The following is a 6,433-nucleotide window of genomic DNA, read 5'->3' as shown; positions in this document are numbered from 1 at the left end:
GGAACTTAGCATGTGTTCTTAATGGACAAATCAAATGTAGCTACTTTTGCACTTCTGAGAAGGATGGCTCAAACATTGCAATAACTTCTTTATGGAGTCAGTTTAACAAAAAAGGAGTCCCTCTTTTTTGGTAAGATCTATAACTCCATCTTATCATTCTTTATAGGGAAGAAACTGCTTTTCCTCAGAATTTCCAGATCCACTTTCTATTAGGAATTCTTTTCTTAGAGTCTGTAAAATTGTTTTAAGTAGGTGTATGTTTGTGTGCATGTATGTGTTTAAGTATGTAGATATATTTATATACATACATATGTGAGTATGTATGTGTAAGCTTATTCATTCCCTATTGACTCAAAACATACCTAGAATTCTGCAATCCTTAAAAATCCTTCACTGACCTTTTTCATTTCTTGAAATTATCTCCTGCCTTTCCATGTCTAATTCCTTTTAAGAAGCAAAGCTGACTCAGTGAATCTACTGCCTCACCTATTTATCTTCATGCCATCTAACTTTGACCCCACCACTAGAGTGAAAATGCTCTATATTTACCAAAAACATCATAGAATTTCTACATACAATGTCCTTTACTCATTCTCCATCTTTTTAAAGCATATCTACAGCATTTCAGAATATGGATTATCCTGCTGCATATTCTATCTTCTCTATATTTTGTGGTTTTAAGTCAACAGGGAATGAATGAGCTAGTAGATAAAGAGAGACTGAAGATTCAAGGGAGGTGTAGATTGAAGTGGTAAGCTCAGAGAGGATTTGAAGAGGGAAGGTATAAGATCATATTTAAAGAGTTAATCACTGAAAAAGAGAAATAATTTCTTCTATTGAAACTATAGCAAAGGAGAAGAAAATGAGGTACAGTGTTAAATGAATTTGATGACTAGAATTGGAAAAGCGAGTTCATCATAGTGGCTGGTTGCCTGGTTTTCTTTTTTGTTTGTTTTAAATTAAAGATAAATCTATATCCTCTGCTTTTGTTTTCCTTTGTTTTTATGTGCATTGAAAAATATGTGTCTTGAAATAGGAAAAATGATTTTGTTGGAACACTGAGGGTCCAGTTGAAATCAGATAAATTTGTAGAGAACCCAGTCAGCACGGGTTATATGCTTTTATGCAATAGCGTTCAGAAGCATGAGATTAGGAAAAAAGAAGAAGAATGATGGGGGTAACTCAGAACTGGGGACTGGAAATGAATGTTCACTCTGACTCTGCTTCTATCTTGGAAAAACCCCTGTTTTCTCTCCCTGATTTCTTCTATAAGGGCTCTTTCATTGAAATCTCTTTTATAAGGAACGTTCCTGATTTTCTACCTTAGTTGACATGTATTTAACCACTTAAAATTATCACTGATCAGTATATCCCTGCTAATTTCAAAGCCCTAATTGTAAACAATACCTGCATTCGCCAATTATTTGTCAATTGATTTTATGAATTCAAACTTTCAGCTACTTCTAATATCTTCTTCTTTTTCTTCCGTTGGACAAACACTGACTACTTTCATGTTCATATTGTATCCACTTCATTTTTTTTTATAGATTTGCTATTTTCATTAGTACTTAGTGATATTTCCATATCATGAAAATCCCTTAAACTAATATTCTGAGGTACACCACAAAGATCCATTTCCATGTGATTTCTTCCACTGCAAAGAGAATTCCTTAAAAAGAAGTATTTTATTGGGACACATAGTCTACATTATTAAGTCTATTACTATATTATTTTACTAGATTCAGAGTACAGCTTAAAAGCTGGCAAAATTATGCTTAGAGTGTAACAAAAGGGCATCCATTTATGAATTTATTATGGAATTAACAGTATCAAAAATCCTCCCTATTCAAATTTCATTTTTAACCAGTTCAATTAAATCTTATTCTTTGTAAAATGAATTTCTAATCTAACTAGGTTATTATTTACCTTATATTTTCACTTTGTTTTACCAATGAAATAGCATACTAAGTATTCAAATAATTCTGTAATTCTCTGTTGTGGCCCTTTTTCGAACAGTGGAGATGAAGACTCAACTATGTACATCCTGGAAAGACTTTCTTCATGTCCTACTATAGGTTCATAACAAAGGATCCACCCAACATCCTGGGGCACTCATTTATTTCCCCCAACATCTTCAGAATTCCTTGTTTGTTACATTTTGCAACCTACTCATACCTAACAGGAATTTCTTTTTTTTTGTCCACTAAGTGAAGTTCATTTGAACTTCTGTGGTGACCACCATTTCAGGCCTCAAAGTCACAGAACACTGGAGGACTATTGGCATTAAAAAAATGGGCCTTTGTTTTAGAGAGGAGAGCATTAATTCATTCATAATTTTTAAATAATAAGAAAGGTGACTTAATGACGGCCCTGGAGTCAGAAGATTTAAGTTAATATGTAGCTTTCCTTGCTTGCTTTGTGACTGTGCAAATCACTGAAATTCTTTCTACCTCAGTTTCCTTATCTGCAAAATGAGGATGCCTCTTTGTGAGGATCAAATGAGATAACTTTTGTATAACACGTTGTAAATCTTGACACATGAAGACTATATGAGACAACTTTTGTAAAGTGTGTTGCAAACCTTAAAACTTTGTTAGCTATTATAATTGTTATTGTTGTTAGCATTCTTGTTATAATCATAATAATTATTATAATTATATTATAATGTGAATAGTGAGTAAAAAAATTATCTTTGTTTGTGGATTAATTTTTTACTTCTTCCCTCAGGGTTACCTGTCAAGACAATTCAACAAGAGTGATATACACATGCATACCGCTGATCCTCATATTGATTAGCTTTCTTCAATGTTTGAAATATATCATGATTTTAGATATAATTAATGCAATTCAGCTGCCTAATTGAATAGTTTTGGGTGATAACCCAGTTTATTAAATATTTCATTGTTCTGTATTACCGTGGCAATTTTTTTTAATGCTATGTTATTCATGCTAAAGATTAGTGAAAGCTCTCTAGGATTTTTAATTTCTTAGACTAAAATGAGTATTATATTATATTTTTTCTCATTCAAAATTTTAATGATTTTATTACAATTCTTCTATTAAGTTGGAAATGCCTAGGAAATGAGGTGAAGACATGGTTCTAGACAACATGAGACTAATACTCACCTATCAGAGCCCAGGGTAGTTTTCCAAATAAAGCACAAGGTGTGATGTGGAGGAAGTGAGAATGATTACTAAAGTTGAAGGAAAATGATTTTGAGCTAATATCTAGGAAGTGAGGTAAAAGCCTTTCAGGGCAATATGAGAACAATGAATATTTCTTACAACCCAAGATTGTTGCATGAGCAGGTTTCAAGGTTCCTGTGACAATGAGGTAGGGATGGTACTCAAAGGGGAGATTACATGGTTTGGAATTTAGAGTTTATCTAACCCAAACTTCATATTTAAAAGATGGATTGAGGCCCTGCATTGGCAGAAGGAATCTCTTTCACAGAAATAAAAGCATTCCCCTCAAAATTATAGAATCAATCTTACATGGTTGTTGACAGGATGAAATGCAGTAACGTGTAAAGTGTTTTGTTAACTTCAAAGTACTGTAAGCACTAGATATTACATTGGCTATAGCTATCATACAGAAAATTACTTAAAGCTTTGCAATAGAACTTTAGAATAGATTGCTTTATATCGTATAATTTTCCTTTGTAGACTATAATACAGGTAATGGAAGCAATGAGCTAATTACAATAAATCAAACTAATTGAACAGCACCTGAAACAAGAGTGAAGCAAGGAATTCCTGTCCAGGATACCTAAGGCAAGGGCAAAATGATCTTCCTGCTCCTAATCTACTTGCCTCCATCTGCTATATATATATATATATATATATATATACATATATATACACACATACATACATATATATGTAACAGAAAAGTTAATCTTAACCAACATGTCTTGGTCCCAAGAACATTTTTTCTTTGATCTGCTCTTAACCAAAAAAAAAAAATCTCAAAGAAGTTTATCTTGGTAGCTTAAACTCAACCCTAGTGGCATAAAATATAGTCTTCTTTTCTTAACTTGTAAACAATTATATTTTTGTTTTTAAATCTAACAATTATTTGTTTTTAAATCTAACCCTTAATTAACAAAATGTGTTTAAACAAAATGGAAACAAGAATATATTGGAAGCTATATTTACAATGAAATTTCTAAATTCAGACTAAAACATTAGCCAAATACAATACTTAATTACATGTGGGTATTTTTCTGAGATTTTTTTTTTAAAGAAAACATCACCTAAACACTTCTCATCATTTACACATGGTCGCCATGGAAAAGAAATACATACATATATATAATACCAAATACCCAAAAGGAACTTGGCTCCTACTACTATGGACATGGCACTACCCTCAAAACTGCCAGAAATACCACTCCATGATATCTAGTTATCATTTTGCTAATATGTTATTCACTTACTTAATTCATTTGCTTATTTCATACTTGTCCGATTGTATCTAACGTCTTCATTTCACCCTATAATCAATTCTATCTCTTATACTGCTAACTCTTTAAGGAGCAATAATATCTATTTAAATTGATCTCCTTTTCACATAGCACAAGCTCTTACTATGTTGTTATGATCAGTTCAGCATTCTGTTGAGTCCTATCTCTCTTTTTCTGGAGGATTTTATTTGGTCTGGTTTCTTTGACTGCATGAAAACTGACTTTTTATTTTTTTTTTATCAAATGCTTTATTAAATTCTAGTTAACATCATTCATTTCCACAAGATTTTGAGTTACAAATTTTCCCCCTGTTTTCCCCCTACCCACCACACCAAAATAGCAGTTCCACTGGATATCCCCTCCTCCAATCTGCTCTCTCCCAAATCTTCTCCCATACCCACTCCGACTTTCCAGTAGGGCACAGTGGATCTCTATGCCCCAGTGCCTGTATATCTTATTTCCCAGTTACATGTAAAATAATATTAATAATAGTATGTATAAATATATATATATATATATTTAAACATTTGGTTTTACAGCTTTGAATTCTAGATTCATTCCCTTCCTTCCACCCTTCCTGGGAAGATAAGCAATTCAATATAGCTTATACATGTGTAGAGATGCAAAACATTGCCATAGTGGATATATTGTAAAAGACTGACTACATTTCCCTCCCTCCTATCCCACCTCTGACTTTTGATATTCTCCACTTTGATCCTGTCCCTTTTCTAAAGTGTGTGCTTACAACTTCCCTCCCCCCTAGCCTCCCCTACCTTCCATCATCCCCCTGCTCTCATTCCCTTCTACCCTACTCCCCTGTAGGGTGAGAAACCCTATTTAGTGTTTATGTCATTCCCTCCCTAAGCCAAATTCAACGAGAATAAGTTTGATCCATTCCCTTTTGCCTTCCTGTTCTTCCCCTCCACTGTGACCATTTTCCCCTGCCTCTTCTATATGAAAAAGTTAAACCCATTCTGTCTCTCCCCATCTCCTCCCATTATATTCCACTCTCACCTCTTAATTTCACCTTGTAAGTATCATCCCTTCCTATTAAATTGGTTCTGTGCCCTCTATCTATGAATACCTGTACACATTCACATATGTATTCATATGCCCATAACCCCTCCTATATAGACATACATATATATATATGTGTGTGTGTGTGTGTGTGTATACATTTCTATTCCCTTCAACTATTCTTACACTGAGAAAAGTTTCATAAGTTACAATTATTGTTTTTCAATGTAAAAATGTTAATTGTTCAACTTTGATAAGTTTCTTATAATTTCTTTGCCCTGTTTATCTTCTCATGCTTCTTTTGCTTCTTGTATCTGCATGTCAAATTTTCTCTTCAACTCTAGTTTTTTCATTAAGAGTTCTTAAAAGTCCTCTATTCCACTGAATGACCATATTTTCCCCTGAAATATGATACTCAGTTTTGCTGGGTAGGTGATTCTTGGCTTTAATCCCAGCTTCTTTGACCTCCAAGAATGTCATATTCCAAGACCTTCAGTCCCTCAGTGTAGAAGCTGCCAGGTCCTGTGTTATCCTGATTTTGTTTTCACAATATTCAAATTGTTTCTTCCTGGATGCTTGTAATATTCTCTCCTTAATCTGGGAATTCAGGAACCTGGCTATAATATTCCTAGGAGTTTTCTTTTTGGGACCTTTTGCAGGAGGTGTCTGGTGGATTCTTTCAACATCTATTTTGCCCTCTGGTTCTAAAACATCAGGACAATTTTCCTTGAGAATTTCTTAAAGGATAATTTCTACATTCTTTTTTTGATCATGGCTTTCAGGTAGTCCAATAATTTTTAAATTATCTCTCCTGGATTGATTTTTCCAGACAGTGGTTTTCCCAATGAGATATTTCACATTGCCTTCTATTTTTTCTTTTGTTTGGATCTGTTTAACAGCATCTTGATTTCTCATAAAGTCACTAGCTTCCATTTGCTCCAATGTAATTC

This window comes from Petaurus breviceps, unplaced genomic scaffold (genome assembly GCF_028583685.1).
Source record: "Petaurus breviceps papuanus isolate PSGF00001 unplaced genomic scaffold, PetGlider_PUasm1.0 38, whole genome shotgun sequence".
Taxonomy (NCBI): domain Eukaryota; kingdom Metazoa; phylum Chordata; class Mammalia; order Diprotodontia; family Petauridae; genus Petaurus; species Petaurus breviceps.
The sequence above is the reverse complement of the archived record's forward strand: the minus strand, read 5'-3'. Positions refer to the sequence as shown.